The sequence below is a fragment of the Haliotis rufescens genome, unplaced genomic scaffold, assembly GCF_023055435.1.
Source record: "Haliotis rufescens isolate VD_foot unplaced genomic scaffold, xgHalRufe1.0.p SCAF_18, whole genome shotgun sequence".
Lineage (NCBI taxonomy): Eukaryota > Metazoa > Mollusca > Gastropoda > Lepetellida > Haliotidae > Haliotis > Haliotis rufescens.
This window is the reverse complement of record NW_025963868.1, coordinates 26,262,985-26,285,896: the sequence shown is the minus strand read 5'-3', so window position 1 is coordinate 26,285,896 and position 22,912 is coordinate 26,262,985. Positions and strand designations below refer to the sequence as shown.

The 22,912-nt window shown below is 40.0% G+C and overlaps 1 protein-coding gene and 1 long non-coding RNA gene across 3 annotated transcripts in view; one reads left to right on the top strand and one right to left on the bottom strand.

Moving 5' to 3' along the window:
- Positions 1 to 12,809: 12,809 nt before the first annotated feature.
- LOC124132957 (exoskeleton protein RP43-like) overlaps positions 12,810 to 22,912 on the top strand; it is a 28,615-nt gene continuing 18,512 nt past the window's right edge. The window contains exon 1 of the mRNA XM_048398510.1: positions 12,810 to 13,013. The gene's annotated coding sequence lies outside the window, so the exon portion shown is untranslated. The remainder of the gene's footprint in view (positions 13,014 to 22,912) is intronic.
- LOC125381546 lies at positions 18,573 to 22,004 on the bottom strand. Of its 2 annotated transcripts, none has more exons than XR_007221888.1 (4): positions 21,406 to 22,004; positions 20,877 to 20,935; positions 19,678 to 19,756; positions 18,573 to 18,915 (listed from the first exon to the last, which is right to left on the bottom strand). It is a non-coding gene; the product is annotated as an uncharacterized LOC125381546 (long non-coding RNA). The 2 variants fall into 2 exon arrangements; XR_007221887.1 differs by having other exon boundaries at positions 19,685 to 19,756.

Genomic DNA, 22,912 nt, shown 5'->3' with positions numbered 1-22,912 from the left:
CTGTTTATAAACAAACATGGCGTCGCCCTCGTCACTCGGCGATCGAGTCGGAACTAACCATCGGGAATCTGGATAAACTACAGATATAATTGCTATCATTATCAAAAGAACAGTCTAATATACTGAAAATCTGTGTCTAACTGTGACGTAGCTAAGGCATTTTATAAGTTTTGGCAACTTTGGAGAAACAATTTTGCGAGGGCACGAGGCCTAGCCAACCGGGATCAGTGGCCATATCTGTGCTTGTAGACCTCTGCGGCTTGAAACCTTCTCCACAAATTAAAATAATTGGATTTGGCCGAAATATGTTTGAATTGTTACCTTGTTTCGTTTTGTCGCTGTGTGTACATCTGACTACACTTCTTAACGTTATGACAGGACAGACCGACTGTCAACAACGTCTGACCGTGGCCGTGACGTCTCAAAGACTAGGTTTAGAGTAGCTTCCCTTTGACAAAGGGCAGTTACTCTAGCGGACAGACCGATGGATTGCCGCGAAAGGCAATCAAAAACAATTGTTGTTTTGCGTATATGTTGCTTCGCCACTGTTTAAGAAACAGATTTCAGTTGGAACTATATTGGCGACTGTCACTGTCCGACTGACACATCACTTACCCTGTGACGTAATAAATATTAATGCGCGCATTCCAGGAAAACTCGCAATGTTTCGGTAATGTTTATGAGAGAGGGAAAGCGATTGGGAAGCACAGAATTAAAGAATGACATTATATGATAAAGAGGTTATCACGCTTGTGTATTTGGGGATAGTAAATATCCTGTATTAGGAATAAACACTATGTATTTAGCTCGCCAAGGCTCGCTAAATACAATGTTTATTCCTAATGCAGGATATGTACCATCCCCAAACACACTCGCGTGATAACCTCTATGTATCCTCTTACCGCCAAAACCTGAAATGACATTTTACAAAAAAAGGAAAAATGTTTTATACAGCTGCTAGTCGGCTTCTGTTTTTATTATATATGCTTAATATGTGAATACCTTTTAGAAGAATCTCATATAGGTATTATAGGTATATAGGTTTATTATGTTACAGTGTTGTAATGAATTTGAGTGAGACTAATACAAAATCTGTCTGTCTTTCTGTCTTTCTGTCTGTCTGTATGTCTGTCCTTCAACCGGGAAGCCGCCGACGCTAACACGATAGGTGACGCAGTTGACTTCTCCTTTAAACACATGTACGCGACCCTGGGATTGTTGTTTGCTTAACAACGATATTTATAACTCGACTCGATTATTGTTTAACGCATCCCTGTCTCACCAGTGAGCACGCACTGACGGTAGGGTTTACCACGATGTTCTTTGTAAGAAACGTATATCACAGTACTCATTTCTTTTTATTTACATAGTGGCTGGTGTTGAATAGGAGACAAACATACTTTGTTTTTAATGTAGAGCTAGGTTACTTGTAGATTTAACCGCGCTAAATTGAATTTGGAACCGAACGCGCAGCCTGAGGTTTCAAATGTTAAATTGAGCGGTTAAATCTTCAGGTGACCTTGCTCTACTTTGAAAACACAGTATGTTTATCTCCATTCTACCATGACTAACTCTTAGGGGTTAGCAAATATACTGAGTGAAGCGGCATGGGTAGAGTCCAGTGACAAATCAGAATCGAGTAAATTCCAAATTCATAGTAGAATTCGGTTTTATTTGCTTCCTTACGATTTTGGAGGAATAAGTTTCACACTGATTCGGCATTTATTATAACCATTAGCAGTAGTATTAGTGGTAGTACTAGTACTAGTAGTAGTAGTAGTAGTTGTAGTAGTTGTAGTAGTAATAGTAGTAGTAGTAATATTAGTAGTAGTAGTAGTAGTAGTAGTAATAGTAGTAGTAGTTGTAGTTGTAGTAGTAGTAGTAGTAGTAGTAACAGTAGTTGTAGTAGTAGTAGCAGTAGTATTAGTAGTAGTAGTAGTAGCAGTAGGAGTAGTAGAAGTAGTAGTAGTAGTAGTAGTAGTAGTAGTGTTCATATTAAAATATCAAAAGGCTGCGAAGGTTTAGGATGGCCCTGGCACATTCAGACTTTTTAGGCTCATCATTAGCAAATTTTTATTAGTTTTATTTACAGATTTTACTATAAAATGCAGCAAAAAGGGTTTGGGCGATTCTGGCACAGTCAGGCTGGCGTTAGGCTCATCATCAGCTCAGGGCCCTTGCCCCCTCTACACGCAGCCCAGACAGCGAATGTTACTTCTCCCAGGAAGCGCTGCCTTGTCAAACCAACCCTGAACTTTTCGGAGAATGTGAAGACTCTCAAACACTGCAGCCTTCTGCAGTACCCAGATTGTCCGAATGGCTGTATTCCTGGTAGCAAACCCGGGCACTCTCCCAATGTCAGTTGTCTAAATTTATTATCATCATTATCAAATTTCTATTATTATTGTGTATGGATTAAAATATAAAGATGCAGCCAAGAGGGTTTGGGTGACCCAGGCACACTCAGGCCAGTTAGGGTCATCATCAGCTCAGGGCCCTTGCCCCCTCTACATGCAGGGAAGTTCTCCTTGGAAGCGCTGCCTTGTCAAACCCACCCAGAACTCTTCGGGGAATGTGAAGACTGTCAGAAGAGCTGTATTCCTGGCAGCAAACTCGGGTACTCTCCTAATGTCAGGCAACAGATAGGGAGGTACCAAACCTAAGGCACCGAGAACAATGGGGAGTCGGGCATTTATTTATCCTTTCCAAGACATCCTCCACAAATTCCTGGTCGTACCATGGATGGACCTACTATTCTTCTTCTTCTTCTTCTTCTTCTTCTTCTTCTTATTATTATTATTATTATTCAGTAAACGACTTGATAATTAGAAGTAAACATTAGGAAATAGTCCGCCATCTTGTCTCCGATATGCAGCTTACAAACCCGATAGTGAAGCGAGGAGACTATCGTATTTCCAGACTCATTCACAAAATAAAGATACTTTTATTAAACTTAGGCTAGGGTTAAATGATTTGATTTGCAACAGGGGTCGCTTCTCCTCTATTAGTAAGGATATGCGTTTTTGTCCATTCTGCGAAAACCATATTGAACACGAATTACACTTTTTGTTTATATGTCCGATTTACAACAACCTTAGATTGAAATATATGCCTGATATCACTAAGAACCGCTATTCCATGAACAAACTATTATCTTTTAATGGTATCCCTAGTCAAAAATTAACTAAGATATTACAATACATCTATCAAAGTCTACGAGTGCATAGTAAATTACTTAGTAAATCCGATATGTCCAGAAATAATTAGTTGTTATGAAACTTTCGCATCTAGATAAGGTGTATCTAAATTTCATTTTTTTCTGTCTGTTTCTACTAGAACTGCATTTACATTTAAATTGTCAAATTGTCTTGACATGATGAGTATATTACTGATAGACCCTTTTGTATTGAACGTCGCGCTATGGCTGAAAGCCTTTGCGACGTAAAACTTCATATTTCCATTCCATTCCTTTTGTATTTTATACTACTACTGCTGCCAATGTGGTTATTACCACTGTTATTACAATACCTCTCTTACATGACAAGCATCATATTAGTTATCCAATAATTATATAATGCGATGTACAGCTGTAAATGATATTGTTTATCTGTATGTGTATATGGGTGATCAATGGCCTTTCATACAATAAAGATTGATTGATTGATTGATACACACGGTGTGTCTTGTTATCATTTAAATAATCACGTCACCCGATGTGATGATACGTGCAAATTGTGATACTAAATATGAACATTAAATTAATGCAATTGACAGAACAACAATGTAATCAATACTGTGTGCATGTACAACCTGTTTAAATGTATTTTACAATTGCAATTTTCAATTTCACACATAAACACTATGTTATGACCAATGTATGTAACACTCACTTGAGACCAGCGGCCCAAACAACAGCACACATACTCCAATGAAACCGGAAATGGTCATAATGGCGTCCTGTCGTCGCCAACCGCTCTCCCTGAAGACAGGGGTTACTATATCCTACCACAATGTACCTGTACCAGCAGATTCAGAAATACCTCAGCCCTGTGTACACAGTGGCCTGCCTGGAGTTTATGACGACGCTCGCATCAATTTATTGCAACATACACGTCCCGATATGACTTATTTCGTAATCAAGGGCACGCCTCGACTGTAATAGTTCCCAGCGACACCCGGATACGCTTAACAGGTAGTGTGATCAATCCTGTTTGATAAACGAGTGCACTGTCAACACACAGCCGCTATGACGCCTCAGGGGTCGGTCTGTGTTGAGCATCTATTCATGTTGTGTTATTTACAGTGAGTGAGTGAGTTGGGTTTAACGCCGCTTTTAACAGTATTCCAGTTTCATCATGGCGTGTCAGCTTAATGTGGGAGGAAAGCCCGAAGTGATGCAGGTCCCAGACGTTTACCACTTCGGTGAAACACACGAACACGGGTATGGTGTTGACAAATCTAGAAACATTATCGGGGCGAACCGGGATTCGAACCCACAATCATAGGTTTCTGGCGTGTCCAAGGGTCGCAACTCTGCACAGCGAATTGCGGCGCCTTAGACGACTGGGCCACCCGTGTCCCCATGTTATTTACAATCATAGTGTGTTTTTTGTGTTTTTTTTATATATACAAAGCAATATAACTGACTGAAGTATTTATGATAAAATAGGAATGTTTCTCGGCAGGACACACCCAAAGGAACATCACTGACATTGTGGCGTAATATGTAAATGCCCCTATTCCAGGAAAATCAGCAATGTTTAGCCTAACATTTCCGGGGTGCAACTCCGCAAAGTGCATTCCCGCGCCTTGGAACGACTGTGTCAACCGTACAACCTGGCTTAACTTGCTAAAATAACGTTCTGTTTTACGATGAGTCATTGCAGTAACAGAACGACAGTTGTTTCGCAAATAAGGTCACATTCGTCGATCTGGGAATAACTTGTTTAAACATTATGAACTCGTTCAAATAAAACATTGTGACTGTTACAATATTCTAGGACATCCCTGACTCGGATAGTGCTTTACCATTAAAATATGACCCTGTTCATGCACAGTTCACACTTCTAAAATTAAAATAGAACATTGTTCATGCACAGTTTACACTTCTAAAATTAAAACAGGAGCTTGTCGAGCACAGTTCACACCTCTAAAATTAAAATAGAACATTGTTCATGCACAGTTTACACTCCTAAAATTAAAATAAAACATTGTTCATGCACAGTTCACACTTCTAAAATTAAAATAGAACCTTGCTCATGCACAGTTCACACTTCTAAAATTCAGCTGGGAGACAATAATTCTACTGACTGGCCTCTTGGACTTCGTTTTGTTCAATTCAGAAAAACCTTCAGCCACTATTTTGGTATCAAACGATCACCTCACAAGGCCTTGTTTGGTACTGAAGCCCAAGTTGGACTTCATTCAAATCCCTACCAAGATAACTTCTCGAGAGATTTGTGTCTAAAAAACGATCTTATTGCAGCATATTCTCCCACAAACTAGACAACTAAAATAGCCACATCGTATACGTTTCCGAGGCTCAGCTTGTCAGCTAATGACCATTGAACTGAACAATCAAGTCCAGCGAACAAGGTCAGCAAATGGTCAACTTACTCCGGCTGAACGCATGGTCAAGCGGGATCGTTTCTGACAACCACGGTATCACTCTAGTGCTCCAGCAGGTGACACTCTATGTCTTACATGTGCCAGCAAGAACTGTTAAAATTTAGACTGATGATATATGTGATTACATGTAACGACTGCAAAACATTATGTGTAAACAATATCACTGTATTTCTAAGTCAATATTTCTTCACAGTAGATGTAACAGAACTGTATAAGAAACCTAAATATGGGATTTATCTAAAATTGTACATATTTCGTCATGGAATCCAGTGCATCCAATATATACTGAACCAAATTAAAAACTTAACAATCCTAAAATTTTAACATTTTGACCAGTTATCATTGTGGGCCCTTATTGTGTATTTCAACAGTAATGGCCACGTATTGTCTTCAGATAACACCCGTTTTTGTGCAGGGGAATCGATCAAAATCATGTGCACAGCACTATAGTGGCAAAAGTAGTTTTTCACAGGCAACTGGTCACGTGGCCATAATACCGCATGTGTTTTCAGCCATACTTGTTAGCAGTCATTAACAAAAAAAGTAAAAACACAAGAAAACAAAAGTCTTTACGGTCATTTGTCTTGCCACGCCTTTCAAATGTGCAACGTGAACGTGCCATTGGCATTTTGCAGACGGAAACGTCCGTAGCTGAAGTCGCAAGGACGAAGGGTTGTAGTCGACGGACTGTTTATGGTTTACAGACGCGTCTACAGCAAACGGGTGCCACCGCTGATCGCCCTCGGCCAGGTCGACCACGTGCGACGTCACATGCAGACGGTCGTCAGATTGTCTTACGTCACCACCGTAACCGATTTGTGACGGCTACATCAACCAGAAATGAACTGTTTGGGGGTAGACTGAGTGCGCAAACTGTTCGAAACCGTCTGAGAACTGCTCACCTTCAAGCACGACGGCCATACTGCGGGCCGATTCTGACTCAATTACACTGACGTCAACGTCAATTGTGGGCACAGCGACACTTACGATTGACTCAGAGGAATTGGAATCAAGTCGTCTTCAGTGATGAATCCCGATTTAATCTTCGATTTGCTGAGGATAGGGCGAAGTTGTGGAGGCGCCGTCATGAACGTTACGCCCAGTGTTTTGTACAGGAAGTTGACAGATTTCGAGGCGGAAGTGTCATGGTGTGGGGTGCTTTCTGTGGCAATGCACGTTCCAGGCTTCATGTCATCCGTGGCAACCTTAACGCTGCTGCTTACCGCGACCAGGTACTGGCACAAGAACTTTTGCCTTTTATGGCGGCACATGGACCCGGTTTGATCTTCCAACACGACAATGCCAGACCCCATACAGCAATTTTGACAAGGAATTTCCCTCAGAATGCGGGAGTCAACGTCATGGACTGGCCGTCAAGGTCTCCCGACCTCAATCCCATCGAACACGTCTGGGATGCTCTTGGCAGAAGTCTTCGCACTCTCCAGAACCAACCACAGAATTTGCAAGATCTTGGTACCATTTTGCAGCAACAATGGCGTCGTCTTCCCGATCAGGTGTTCACAAGCATCACAAGGTCCATGTAGAGGCGTTGTGTGGCAGTTGTCAACGCACATGGTGGCTATACACGCTACTGAACTTGTGTGCGATCAGATTCTCGTGCTTGGGACTTATGATTTAAACTGTTGATGTTATTACCGAATACCGTAGGTGCTTGGAACAAATTATGGTTACCACCGTTAATTAAAATCCTTCTTTGGACATTAATGATTAAAACTAACCTCCTCAGATACATTTGTCCGTTGTAAATCATATATAGGATTACTTTTAAAAATGTGAAGTTTTTAATTTGACCCAGTATATATCACAATTCACGACCGTGTGTAAATCACATCTTTAATGAAATACCATGTGTATAAAGTAGCAGGAAAGCAGGCAACCCCCCCCCCCCCCCCCTAACCATACATGTATCTGAAAAGACGATATTCAATGACTCACGCACGCACACACACACGCATGTACGCACACACACACACACACACACACACACACACACACACACACACACACACACACACACACACACACACACACACACACACACACACACACACACACACACACACACATACACACACACACACACACACAGACATACATACATACATACATTACCCACGTATTGATTATACAAAGACATCGAAATGCATGTCAATGTTGTCAGAGTTGAAGGAATGTATGTATAGTGGCTGCACAAATTATACGTTGTCTTCAAAACTAGAGATAGGTTAATTGTAGATTTAACTTCACTAAATTGAATCTGGAACAGACCGTGTTGCGTGAGATTTCAAATATTTAATTTAGTGAGGTTAAATCTGCAGGTAGTAGCTCTACATTGAAATCACATTATGTGTATCTACCTTCTACCAGGACTAAATAAAACGCAAACTCTTTGGTGTTAGATAAATATATTGATCGAAGCAGCATGGGTTGGATCTATTGTTTTTAGTCAGTTGTTGGCCTGAATTACATGAATCACTGTCAACAGCCTTTAAACAAAACATGGCACTCTTTTTGCTCACGCAGTTTATTTAAACGTAATATACTTCACTCTTACTTATGACAGGCATTAAAAGCATGTAGCTCGCCAATTTCGTAAGATTGGAACCCCTAAAGAAAACTATGCAAACCGTGCATAGGTTTCGTTCCACAATATTTAAGTAAAAAACATCGTCTTCCGTGTTATGTTGTACTCTAAAGCTCAATACAAAATCAAGACACCCGTAATAGACACAGGGACACCAGGTGTTCACCGACCAAATAGCATTACTAATATGCAACATGTAGTCGAACCCATAATGAGCTGATACCGGAACCCAGTGACGGAACGGAGAACTGATATTATCGGCGCCACGGTCCAGCTGACCACACATGCCCTGACAAAACGTTAAAGATAAGGACATTAATATATTCTAACACCTACCGAGACATTTATCACCTCAGACAGAAATAAATCGACGTCTCACTTGTCATAGCTGTTTTTTCACCAAACAGGGGTTATACGAGTAACATTCTGTATTCTCCCAGGAATGTGGAAAATACTCGATTTTGATCGGTCAATCAGAGGTTTCAAATCATAATAAACTGAGTGAAACAGCCGACTTGATAGACGCGTCACCGGGGAACCTAATATTTTAAGAATAATACTTCTTGTGCAGTCATTGTCAGTGGGCATATTTAAATTATTATGTGTACAATTATAGGCTACAAAATGCAAAGTTGCTGCAACAACAATATCCAAATGATGACGGAAAATGGTGTGGAACGAAACCTTGGCACAGTTTACTTAGTTTTCTTTAGGGGTGCCCAGCTCATTGTAGCTTACGAGTGAGTGAGTGAGTTTGGTTTTACGCCGCTTTTAGCAATATTCCAGCAATATCACGGCGGGGGACACCAGAAATGGGCTTCACACATTGTACCCATGTCCGGAATCGAACCCGGGTCTTCGGCGTGACGAGCGAACGCTTTAACCACTAGGCTACCCGACCGCCCCTGTAGCTTACGAAGCTGGCGTGCTAGCTACATGCTTTCCATGCCTGTCATAAGTTAGAGTGAAGTATATTACACTTTAAACGAACTGCTTGAGTATAAAGAGTGCCATGTTTTCTTGAAAGGCTGTTGTCAGTGATTCATTAAATTCCGATCGACAACCGACTCAAAACAACAGACCCAACCCATGCCACTTGGATCAATATATGTTTCTAACACTTAGGAGTTTCCGTTTTATTTAGTCATGGCAGAAGGGAGATACATGTACGCATAACGTGTTTTCAATGTCGAGCTAGAGTACCTGCAGATTTATCCTCGCTCAATTTAAGATTTGAAATCTCATGTAACGCATGCGGTTCCAAATTCAATTCGCAAGGTTAAATTTACAAGTAACCTGTCTCCAGTTTTGAAGACACAGAGTGTTTATCTCCTAATTTATGCATTCGCTATACACACTTTGCCTCAATTCAGACACCACTGGGTTTGGATCTTTTTTGATAATCAGTACATTTTGTCCGTGAATAATGCAGCTTCTAAATGCCAGTTTACGATTTTAGTTTTATCACAGCATAAAGGATTTCCTCTATTTGTCCTCATTACGTTTGCCGGGTCTGCAGGACATGTCACAGATGTGGCCTGAAAGGAGAAATTGTGTACGGCTAACATGTTTCAATTGATAATAATCACACATTTGCTACAGGTAGGATGTATGCAAAGATATATGGGAATAACATTATTATTATGAAGGGTGTGTCGGTATTTCGGGGCAGAATCAGGTCCAGAACCTCGTGTTTGTTGTACCAGTGACCATTGAGATCAAGACGGTTACTGTGGTGGCTCACCCTGTCCCGACCTCACCCTTGCTGTCATCCGTCGATGTGAAGCCAATAATGATATAGCTGGGCTATTTCTGACATAGTTGAAAAACAACATTCACTCATTCACTCACTCACTCTTAATAGTTGCCTGGAATTAAAAAAAATACACTATTAATATATTGCACCAGTAATCAGGAACACCTCTATGTATATGCTTCAAATTATGATTACACTCAGAACGGTTGTTTAATCCCGAAGTCCGATATAAACACAAAGGCAGTAAGGTTGATTCTAGTGCGTTGCTTCACTGCATTGAGGGGCGGTCGGGTAGCCTAGTGGTTAAAGCGTTCGCTCGTCACGCTGAAGACCCGGGTTCCATTCCCGACATGGGTACAATGTGTGAAGCCCATTTCTGCTGTTCCCCGCCGTGATATTGCTGGAATATTACTAAGAGCGGCGTAAAGTCATACTCACTCACTCACTCACTCACTCACTCACTGCATTGAGTATGGATGTTGCAGTTAGCGTAAAGTGGTCTGTTGAAGAATGTGTACCCAGTATTTGTGGCATGGGTTCGTTGCTTCAAAATCTGAACATCAACCTTTTGTACACCCTTGATTATACAGTGTGTTCCTTTTCAATAGGTTAAGATAGTTAGCATTCGGGTAATCCGACGTCATCTGGCTAGGATGACACGCAATCAACTATGTCAAACAGTGTTGATCGTTGGTTGTTCTTGATATTGGTCACTGGAAGAACATGGGAACATGTAAGAATCATGGCTGATAATCAATGGTGAAGGACGTTACTATGGACACCAAGCAGAAGCCAGTAAAACGACGACATCGTGCATCTTCATGTTGCGACAATCAAACTGAAAAAAGACTTTAATCAAGTACGAATATACAAGCTGTCTTTATGTATGTATGTATGTATGTATGTATGTATGTATGTATGTATGTATGTATGTATGTGTGCGTGATTGCGTGCGTGCATGCGTGTGTGCGTGCATGTATTCATGTGTGTGTGTGTGTGTGTGTGTGTGTGTGTGTGTGTGTGTGTGTGTGTGTGTGTGTGTGTGTGTGTGTGTGTGTGTATGTATGTGTGTGTGTATGTATGTATGTATGTATGTATGTATGTATGTATGTATGTATGTATGTATGTATGTATGTGTGCGTGATTGCGTGCGTGCATGCGTGTGTGCGTGCATGTATTCATGTGTGTGTGTGTGTGTGTGTGTGTGTGTGTGTGTGTGTGTGTGTATGTATGTGTGTGTGTATGTATGTATGTATGTATGTATGTATGTATGTATGTATGTATGTATGTATTCGCGATACATGTATGGAAAACAGTTTGTAGATGAGTCATTGATTATCGTCTTTTCAGCTAACAGATACAAGTATGGCTAGCGTGGGTTGCCTCCCTTTAGATTGTTACTCTCGTCGTCATGCGCTGGTAAATCGTATTATCAAACTTTGTTGGGACTTTATACACATGGTATTTCATTAAAGATGTGATTTACATGTGGTCGTGAATTGTGATATATATTGGATGCACTGGATTCCATGACGAAATGTGTACACTTATAGATAAATCCCATATTTAGGTTTCTTATACAGTTCTGTTTTAAAAATAACAGAATCTACTGTGAACAAATATAGACTTAGATATACAGAGATATTGTTTACACATAATGTTTTGCAGTCGTTACATGTAAACACATATATCATCAGTCTAAATTTAAACAGTACTTTCTGGCACATGTAACACATAGAGTGTCACCTGCTGGAGCACTGGAGTGGCACCGGGGTGGCCAGGAATGATTCGGCTTGACCATGCGTTCAGCCGGAGTAAGATGACCATTTGCTGGCCTTTTTCACTGGACTTGGCTGTCAGTTCAATGGTCCTTAGCTGACAAGCTGAGCCTCGGAAACATATTCGATCTCGTCAGGTTGCAACCATGTGGCCATTTCAGTTGTCTAGTTTGTGGGAGAATATGCTGCAATTAGATCGTTTTTGGACACCATTCTCTCGAGAAGTTATATTTGTAGGGATTTGAACGAAGTTCAACTTTGGCCTCAGTACCAAACAAGGCGTTGTATGGTGATTGTTTGATACCAATATAGAGGCTGCAGGATTTTTTCAATTGTACAAAACCAGGTCCCAAAGGCCAGTCAGTTTAATCATTGTCTCCTATTTTACTTTTAGAAATGTGAACTTTGCATGAACAAGCAGCACTAATGTTGATAGACATGCAGTCCAAGGTAAGGATGTGCAGTTCAACTTGAGCATAAGGGCGAGCGTTCCCATGACTATTTACAACTCCAAGATGGTAAAGTACAATCCGAGTCAGGGATGTCCTGTACATGTAACAGTCACAGTGTGTTATTTGAACGGTATCATTATGTTAAAACAAGTTATTCCCAGATCGACGAATGTGACCTTTTTTTGCGAAACAACTGTCGTTCTGTTACTGCAATGACACACCGTAAATCCGAACGTTATTTTAATACGTTACGCCAGGTTGTACGGTTGACTAGGCGCAGGTTAAAAATTGCTGATTTTCCTGCAATAGGGGCATTAACATATCACGCCACAATGTCAGTGATTTTCCATTTGGTGTGTCCTGCCGAGAAACATTCCCATTTTATCATACATACTTCTATCAGTTAGATTGCTTTGTATAAAAAAACACACCATTGTAAATAAGACGACATGAATGGATGCACAACACAGACCGAACCGGATTGATCACACTACCCGAAGCGTATCAGGGTGTCGCTGGGGACTATTACAGTCTTGGCCTTATTTTGATGTTGAAATAGGTAACAATGGGACGTGTATGTTGCAATAAATTGATGCGAGCGTCGTCATAAACTCTAGGCAGACCACTGTGTACACAGGGCTGAGGTATTTCTGAATCTGCTGGTACAGGTACATTGTGGTAGGATATAGTAATCACTGTCTTCAGGGAGAGCGGTTAGCGAGGACAGGACCCCATTATAATCATTTCTTGTTTCATTGGAGTATGTGTGCTGTTGTTTGGGCCGCTGGTCTCAAGTGAGTGTTACATATATTGGTCATAACATATTGTTCATATGTGAAATTGTAACTTGTAAAATGCATTTAAAAAGGTACATATAAACATATAAACAGTATTGATTCTGTCAGCTCAAATTACATTGTTGTTCTGTCAATCGCATCAATGTAGTGTTTATACTTAGTATCACAATTTGCACGTATCATCAATTCGGGTGATGTGATTATTTAAATCATAATAAGACACACCGTTTGTATCTTCAGTTTGTGAATGTGTCTGAAAATGCATTGTATGCGATAGCCTCCTCTCTTCACTATCGGGTAAGCTGTATATTGGAGACACGGCCGGTCGGCTGTTTAAACAAGATGGCGGACTCCGTTATTGTGTAATGTTTAATTCAAGACCTGGACCAGGTGTCCGGGTTCAGTCAACATAAACGCCTAAAAAATGTAAAATGACATGGCACAAAGCAACTACCGCCTTACATCTGCGTGTGTGTGTATATATATATATATATATCTAATATATGTGAGGATATCAAATTATCGAGTTGTTGACTTCATCATCATCATCATCATCATCATCATCATCATAATAATAATGATAATAATAAGAAGAAGAAATTTGAGTGGATGCCCAGCTTTGGCACAGACACAGTATCTTAAGCGACATGATGGGCTGGCTCGATCATTTTATTACCGTCTTCGCCATGCTTGTGGTTTTGACACAGAGGTCAATCCATGGTACGACTCGGAATATGTAGAGGTCGTCATAGAAACTGATCAATACAAAATCCTTTGGAATAGGCTCGTATACAGCCTCAGACATATCCAGGCCAACAACCCTGATCTTGTCCTTTTCTAAAAATCCAATGAAATCATGTATATCATTGAATTTTCTGTCCCTTTTGACACCAATGTGATTGACGAGATTGAGGAAAAAACCTGGCAAATATGCAGACCTCGCTTTCGAAATGTCACGCTTGCATCCCCAGTACCAAGTTGTCCAACTCCCCATTGTTCTCAGTGCCTTAGGTTTGGTACATGTACCTCCCAATCTGTTGACTGACATTGGGTGAGTACCCGGGTTTGTTACGAGCAATACAGCCCTTCTGACAATCTGGGTAATGCAAAAGGCTGCAGTGTTGGGGAGTCTTCACTTTCTCCCAAAAGTTTTTGGTGGGTTTGACTTCATGGGAGAAGTCCCATTCCATGTCCCGACATGTCACATTCTCCGAAAAGTTCTGGGTGGGTTTGACTAGACAGCGCTTCCTGGGAGAAGTCCCATTCGCGTGTAGAGTGGGCAAGGGCCCTGAACTGATGATGAGGCTAACCAACCTGACTGTGCCAGCTGAGCAGGACATGGTCAGCGTGTGGTCTGGTGGAAGACTACTGGAGGTAGAGGAGCATGTTAAGGACACAGTCTATCCAACCTCTGTTGTTACAGGAATACCAATAACAGGTTGAGTGGGCCGATCTACTCACGATTAAAAAGTATGCAGTCTAACATTGAGGGGGAATACTGTGTGTTATACGATCTTTTAATATTGTATTGTACTGTTGTTAACCAAACATGAATATGGTATGTCTTCTGAATTAACCTGTCATTAAAAGAAGCAAAATGTCAACAGTTTCAGAAATTTATCAATGCTTGCATGATACTAGTTTCAGAAATCTAACAGTGCTTGCAAGCTATTCAAACTGTAAAAGTAGCAATACTTACGTGACACTATCAATACATGCCTACATTGTGTAACACTTTGCTCCCTTTGCCCGGCATTATCAGTTGTAACATTGAGCAGTATGTAGCTGAATGTTCTATGCTGGAGTGTTGAGATGATTGGGCTGATCTTAACCCTTCCTCGATATGATGCTGAAACCTTTACTTCCTCAGCTTCAACTTAAAACAGCATGGCATTACTGGTGGAAATGTTGATTTTTTCGTTGTTGTACGGAGGGTACGTCCAGGCCAAAGTGGCATCAGTTCCTTCTTGCACAGTTGTCTTCTATGTGTAACATAGCGTTGAAACTACAAAAGACAGCCACGGTTCTTTTGTGAAGTCGCATACACATATCATGCCAAGAGAAAAAGTAATGTTTTGTATAAAGTGTTGAATTAAAATAAAATAGCTGTCTAAACAAGTAAACTCGCTTGCCGGACAGTGTAGACCGATAATTCTAACCTGTTATACACTTGTTCCTGCCCATACACGATTTTGCATGTATTGTAAACTGATCAATAAACCTGATCATGCTGATAATATTATTATATCCCAAGTACCAAGTTGTCCGACTCCCCATTGTTCTCGGTTCCTTAGGTTTGGTACCACCAAATCTGTTGAGTGACACTAGGAGAGTACCTGGGTTTGCTACCAGGAATACAGCCCTTCTGACAATCTGGGTAATGCAGAAGGCTGCAGTGTTGGGGAGTCTTCACTTTCTCCCAAAAGGTTTTGGTGGGTTTGACTTCATGGGAGAAGTCCCACTCCATGTCCCAGCTGGGTGTATAGTGGGCAAGGGCCCTGAGCTGATGATGAGTCTTACCAGCCGGACTGTGCCAGGATCACCCAAACCCTCCTTGCTGCATTTTTTATTTTAATCTGTACAGAATAATAATAATAATAATAATAATAATAATAATAATAATAGCCATGTGTCTGAGTGTGCCAGGGTCACTCTAACCCTTCCCTGCCTTTGTTTATGTTAATATGAATAACTCTACTACTACTACTACTACTACAATTACGACTACTACTACTACTACTACTACTACCACCACTACTGCTACTACTACTACTAATGATAATAATAAATGCCGAATCAGTGTGGATGTTATTCCTCCAAAGTCGTAAGAAAGCAAATAACACTTAATATTCAATATACACCAGCCACTATTTAAATAAAAAGAAATGAGTACTGTGATATACGTTTCTTTCAAAGAACATCGTGGTAAACCCGACCGTTAGTGTGTGCTCACTGGTGAGACAGGAATGCGTTAAACAATAATCCCAGGTGTTGTAAGGTAATGTGTTTCTTGGCATACATCCTTTATTACCCTCGAAGTAACTCTCTACCCTGGAAGTAACTCTCATAAAGATTATCAGTGCAGCCGCCATGTTCGTCCTCGTGATCAGAACATCGCGATTTTAAGAATGTTTATTTGTCGCAAACCAGTTAAGCAAGTCACAACTAAATCTAAATCAAACTATGACCTGAGTTGATAAAGACAGATAACAGAATGGGCTCAGGATGTATACTCAACAAACAAAAGTTCCTGTGACACCAATCTTTGAGTGTATTTTTCAAACAAGTAAAGTTTGGTTTTCAATATTGTAGTTCATGTATGGAATCAAGTCACAAAAACGCAACTGCTACAGTAAAGCATCCATTCCATCCAAAAGTTGATTTTTAGGCAAGCCCCATGCATTTCACTCCCCAAGAATGTGTATAAAAACATGTGCGTAAACGGAATTCGATATGCATTGTATGGCATCGTGCTGACAACAACCACTCAGTAAAAAACAACAAAATTACGCAATTATTCAACACTACGAAATGCCACGCCTGTCCAAAAATGAGCGTCTGCGAGCCATTGGTATGCTTGAAGCAGGATCGAGTCAACGTGATGTTGCAAGAGAATTTAACGTCCACAGAAACACCATTTGGTGTTTATGGCAACGTTGGCAACAGACGAATGCAGTCAGAGACCATCCTCGGAGTGGCAGGCCACGCGTAACCAATAATCGACAAGACAACTGGATTCGAACAACACACCTACGAAATCGATTCCAGCCAACAACAGTGACTGCAAGAAGAATCCCTGTCCTTCGAGGAATATCCGAACAAACCGTACGTCGTTGCCTCAGATGTGCAGGAAATGTCGCCAGAAGACCCGCCAGGCGCCCCATTTTGACAGGAAACCATCGTCAAGCACGTCTACACACAGCAAAAAAAGTGTAGGTTTCCGTCTTCCGGAAACCTTCCGGATACCTACCCATTTTGGATCCGGCCCGGATACCTTCCGGAAACCTTCCAAAAAAAATGTCAAAATTTGGAGGGTGTGCATTTTGTTCACTTAAGTGTGAAACACATAAAAAAATTAACTTGAAAATACCAAGCAATTTGAAGGTTGCTGAAGGCATCTGGAAGGTTTCCGGAAGGTATCCGGATGCAAATTTTCTTCATGACTTGCTTCTGGTAAAAAATGTTAGCCTGTGCATTACAGGTAGCTGTTGTAATATTCTGGGTTACTTTAATGGTAAATATCCTTCTAACACATTTTTGGAGAAGACAATTGTTCAATTTCATATATTGTCCTTTTCAGATGTTAATGCTATTTAATGAACAAACATCAGTTCTCGTATAATGATATCCTTAAATTTCATGTCCAGACTTCCAGTTTGTACTGAGAAAAAGAAAAAGTCATTGACAATGTGCTCACTTGGGCCTTTAGTCCTAGTGAGATGATAATAAGACTATTTGTAACAGTACATGTACTTGTTATATCCAAAATACTAACTTCATTGAAATTTGCCTAACCCTAGTTTTATGGTACTACAGTAAGCTCTTCCTCAGTTACTGTGAATTCTTTTATTAAAAGGGATTGACAGTTAATTTGACACTGGAGTTGTAACCACTGCACATATATGTGTATTCAAATAATATAACAACTATGTGCTTAATACTTCACAAATATCTCCAGAAATAGGCATTTTAGTTATAATTGCAGAAATACTTTATGAATGACCCCTTCACTATTGCCTTGATCTTACACTTCAACCCTTCAAGAGTTATCACTTTTGACTGTGAATTTGACCTTCAATATCAGTGATAAATATTTCAAAAACATTTCAAAGAGCTATCCAGCACATAAACCAAATATGCAGTCCTTTGGTAGAATTCAACATATCATTGACCAAAATATGGAAGTAATGTAACCAGTATATGTATAAGAGTTACTAAGACTTCTGCAGAAAAGGCAATTTAGGGGAAAATGTAGTATATATAGATCACACACGACCTTTTTCCAACTTCGACCCCTGTCCAAAGGAAGAGTTAGACCACAAACAAACTTTTTGTCTGGTTGTGACTTTGAACTTTGACATAACAGATCAATGTGTCATCAGACGTTTTCAGAGCAAAGGAAACATGTGTTATTTATCTTGAGATGCCCAAGCAATGCATGGTTTCATAAGATAAGTGTGGTTATTAAACTGAGGCAAAATCATGAAACATCCCCATTTACACAGCTGGCAAATAAACATAAGCAACAATCAAATTATCAATTTCTTTTATTCATATGCCTATAGTATATCGCACATTGAACAGTGTTCACATGGTGGTTCCTGATGCAGTATGCAATTTCATCCTATTCTTCAATACTCATAACAGAGTGTGATAACTGTTCGCTTGACAGTACCTACGGATTATGGTCACCAGTTCAGAGAACTTACTTTCCCTCAATCCTCCTTTTCTTTCTATATTGCCATGGATGAACAGGAACCAGGATGAGGGGATACCAGTTAGACTCTATCTCTACTGCATTGTGTTAGAAGTGTGAACTTTCCATTTGGTGTTTGGGTCCACATTTAAAGAAAATAAGTCCCATTTATCATTCCTTTCAAGTGTTTACCATATGGCTCAAGACAAGAATTTCCTGAATGTCCTGGAAGAATTCCACTCCACCTTGGCATTGGTTGGTCTTCTCACATTAGCCAGACCAGCCTTTGTGTGTCCCAGTACCATTTGGCATACAACTTCTCGGTCGGCCTCCATTGAAATAACAGGACCCTCGTCATCGCTGTCTGCAAATCACCTCTGATATCTGAAGGGGTGCAGCCTCTGTTTAGGACTCCCTTGTCTCGTCCTTCCAGACTGTCAACCTGGAATACTCATCCAGGGATCTCAAGCAGGACTTCAGTTTCTGCAGCATTATGTAAAAAGATTTTAGCAATCAAAAAGAATTGTTGCCACATGTACTTACAGATAGAAGGCAGCAAAATCACTTAAGTTGTCATATGTGAGTCTTGTTATATGCTAAACATTTAAGATAATCACATCTCAAATCTCAAATCTCAAATCTCAACCAGACAAACCAGTGACTAATGTTATGAACTCGGTCCAGACAAACCGATGATAACTATTATGGACAATATCCCACATCACTGTGGTATGATTACATGCGATCAATGAGCCTACTCAATCACTACCTTATCTATTAATTAGGCTTGGAATGCTGGGAATCTTTTTAAGAGATTTCATTTAGTGATTGTTTCAACTCATCAACATGGAAAAATATATATTTACAATCCTTGTCATATAGCCAAACTATTGCTGGATGCAGTGTTAAATAAATGAGTTGGCTTTAACACTGCTTTGAACAGTATTCCAGATATATCACCGCATGTTAGCTTGATGTGGGAAGAAAGCCCTAAGTGATGCAGGTCTTTGATGAATCCCAAGAGCATGTGTATAATGCTGACAAACCTAGCAACATAATCGGGGAGAACCAGGATTTGAACCCATGACTATAGGTTCCTGCTAAGCCCAAGAGATGCAACTCTGCACAGAAAATTGTAGTGCCTTAGATAATAGGACATCCGTGCCCACAGCGATAAGGAACAAACTGAAGACATATTTGCAAAATAACCATATGAACCAAACAGAATAATTTCAAAATATTTACCACTCACTGTTGCTCTTCTATGGTCTTTCTTTGCATTGATGCTGCACAGATGACTGTCTCTTTTATTCATCCGGACATTCTACAAACATAAGTAGCATTCACATCACAGAAAAATGTCCAAACTGTACATGTTGTACATTTGATTCCGACTTAGAACTACCTTAATCATAATAATTCATGTCAAACATTCAGAGATGACATTTATCCCCATATTTAACAAATGTCAAAACAATATTTTGACAACAAAGTCAGGGTCATTCAACACATACATTACATAGGAAATAACTTGTTAGAGGTGAATATCATTCCATGAATTATTGCCAAATTTTCTTGAAATGTAGATTAATGCAATGCAGTATTTACTTTTATTTCTAGGCTATTTGTTTGGCTTTTCCATGGCACTGTTTTGACAGAGATCTAACCTTGATCATGTTGATATGACACTTTGTTCAGAAATAATATAAATAAGAGAATACTTCTATATTCCCGAGAAAATTTGGGTTACATTGTAAAATCACGGAGAAACAAGCATAAGATTCATGATTTAAGTTAAATACACTCGACCCGTGAAGATTCCGGGGTAGAATAGGTCTTCAGCAACCCATGCTTGCCGTAAAAGGCGGCTATGCTTGTCGTACAAGGCGACTAACGGGATCGGGTGGTCAGGCTCGCTGACTTGGTTGATGCATGTCATTGATCTCAATTCCGTGGCTCGATGCTCATGATATCAATCACTGGGTTGTCTGGTCCAGACTCGATTATTTACAGACCGCTGTCATATAGCTGGAATATTGCTGAGTGCGGCGTTAAACAACAAACCAACCTAAATACACTCATACATACACACACAAACACAACATCCAAACACGAGGGTTAGAAATTGGCACTAGTCATTTTGACATTTTAAAGGTTTTGCTATATGCTATCATTTTAGGTCTAGTGGACTGAAAGTGTTAGTTCCTACCGCTGCAAACACTAATCAACTAATGAATTGGGTGGTCAGACTAGGTTGTCATCATACTCTGAGGGCATGGATCTTTGCTGATAATAACAATCACTAGATTGCCTGGTCCATGTTTAACTATTTACAGGCTGCCATCACAGAGCTGGACTATTGTGAGTGTGATGTTTCACATTGCATTGAAATATACCATGATGAATACATGTAGTTTGTATTTATCACAAACAAAAATACTCACTCAATACTTGGTATCCTCCCTGAGGATGTCTGTGAACCTCCCCACAAACCCTGAACATGCTGAAACAGAAAACAACTAACTTGTCTTTATCCTTTCAATGTTTCAGTGTGAATTTGTGAAAGATGTCATTATTCATTGTGATCCATATCTCACTTTCAGGCGGTTCAGGTGGCAACACATGATTGGAATTGAATGCCACATTTTGTTTGACATGCACTTTGCCAGATTTATACCCTTGGTAACTAACCCTCATCATCAAATCCCAGCGTTATGAGAATTAGGACACGACTCTTAAAAGTCCTGCACCTGTAGCTCTTATGCAAGCCCAAATAGAAATACCATGTCACAACAAACACTTGATCATAATCATGATAATAATAACAAAGGGTTTCCGAAAACAACAAAACTAAAAGGCCCTTGACGTTTACAGTAGTAACATGGAGATCAGGAAAATATCTAAATCAATCCATTCCATAAGATCTCTGTATAGAAATCATGGAACATTATGTCTCGAAGCCCTGCTACGTACCTGGCATCTGCAAGCTGCTCTTCCTTCCTTCGGCTGCCAATCGAGTTTTCGAAATACTTGACGTCCTCGTTGTGGATGGCTCAGGTGGATTTCGACCGGGATTTCCGTGTTAGAGGTGATTGAGAACAATGTATTGATACACGAGGTAAGCATATCGCCATCAAGCATCACGGTGTACATCGATTACACGAGGTTTAAGTGTTTGTTTACATTTGTGTTCCAAAATGGCGCCCTCGGTCATACAGGGAGTTATGGGTAGACTTGCTTGTCCCGGAATAACACGAGTTGGTCACGAATGACGAGCGGTCATTTCTGCAGCAGTTACGGAAAGAGACGAGGTTGGCCGATTACAGTTCATGCAGGCCATATTGGGAGCCGCGGGGATTTCGACAGTGTGTATTAGGAAGTATATCTATGTAGTGTATGGAATATGCGTTTGCCTACCATGCCAGGCAGTGTGACAAGGGATATCCCAGCGGATGTAATATTCCTACAGCAGAAATGTTTCACAACCTCGATTGCAGGGAGCTGAAGACGTGACATATTCAGACAGAGACCATAATACATAGACTGTTATATGGTCTCTGATTCAGGTAAGGAATATGTTCATAATATTGATCACGTATTAAAGTTATTTATCTTCTGTAAGCCACTTATTCTGTTTTATATATGTTAGTTAATGTGTGATTTAATTTTTGTAGGATAAGCAATCTACCTTACTTATGTTAATCCTTGCTAATGTATATGATGTAGAAATATGTTTGCTTACTTATATTCCTTTATCTAGATACTCTAAAGTGTCTCATTTTTTTAGTTCATACCGTACCGACTAAACCTAATTTTGCAGGTGTGAAGAATCAAAAACAAATTAAATGACAGGAGTTTTGCAACAGTGAACATTGTGAAGTGGAAGATTAGACATTTGAAAGGTATGGATATTTTCACTTGAACTTGTTGAAGAATACCGTGATGACAACTTTATCATGTTGGGAATTTTGGCGGTGGGGTAGCCTAGTAGATGAAGTGCTGAAGACAAAGGTTCGATTCTTGTCATTGGTACAATGTGTGAAGTCTATGTCAGGTGTCCCTTGCTGTGGTATTGCTAAAAACAGCATAAAACCATACCCACTCATGTGGGGATTCCGGGTTGGAATTGGTATCCATCAACCAATGCTAGTTGTAAGAGAGGGTTATACTATAAAGGGAAATAGCACCTTGCCTACTATTGCCTGGTGAAAACAGCACCTTGTTTTTTTTTTTACCTTAGGTCTGAATATGCCCGAATACATGAAATTAAACTTGCATGGTCACTTGTAAACACACATAACTGAGAAATTCAGACAGAGACCATAATACATAGACTGTTATATGGTCTCTGATTCAGGTAAGGAATATGTTAATAATATTGATCACGTATTAAAGTTATTTATCTTCTGTAAGCCACTTATTCTGTTTTATATATGTTAGTAAATGTGTGATTTAATTTTTGTAGGATAAGCAATCTACC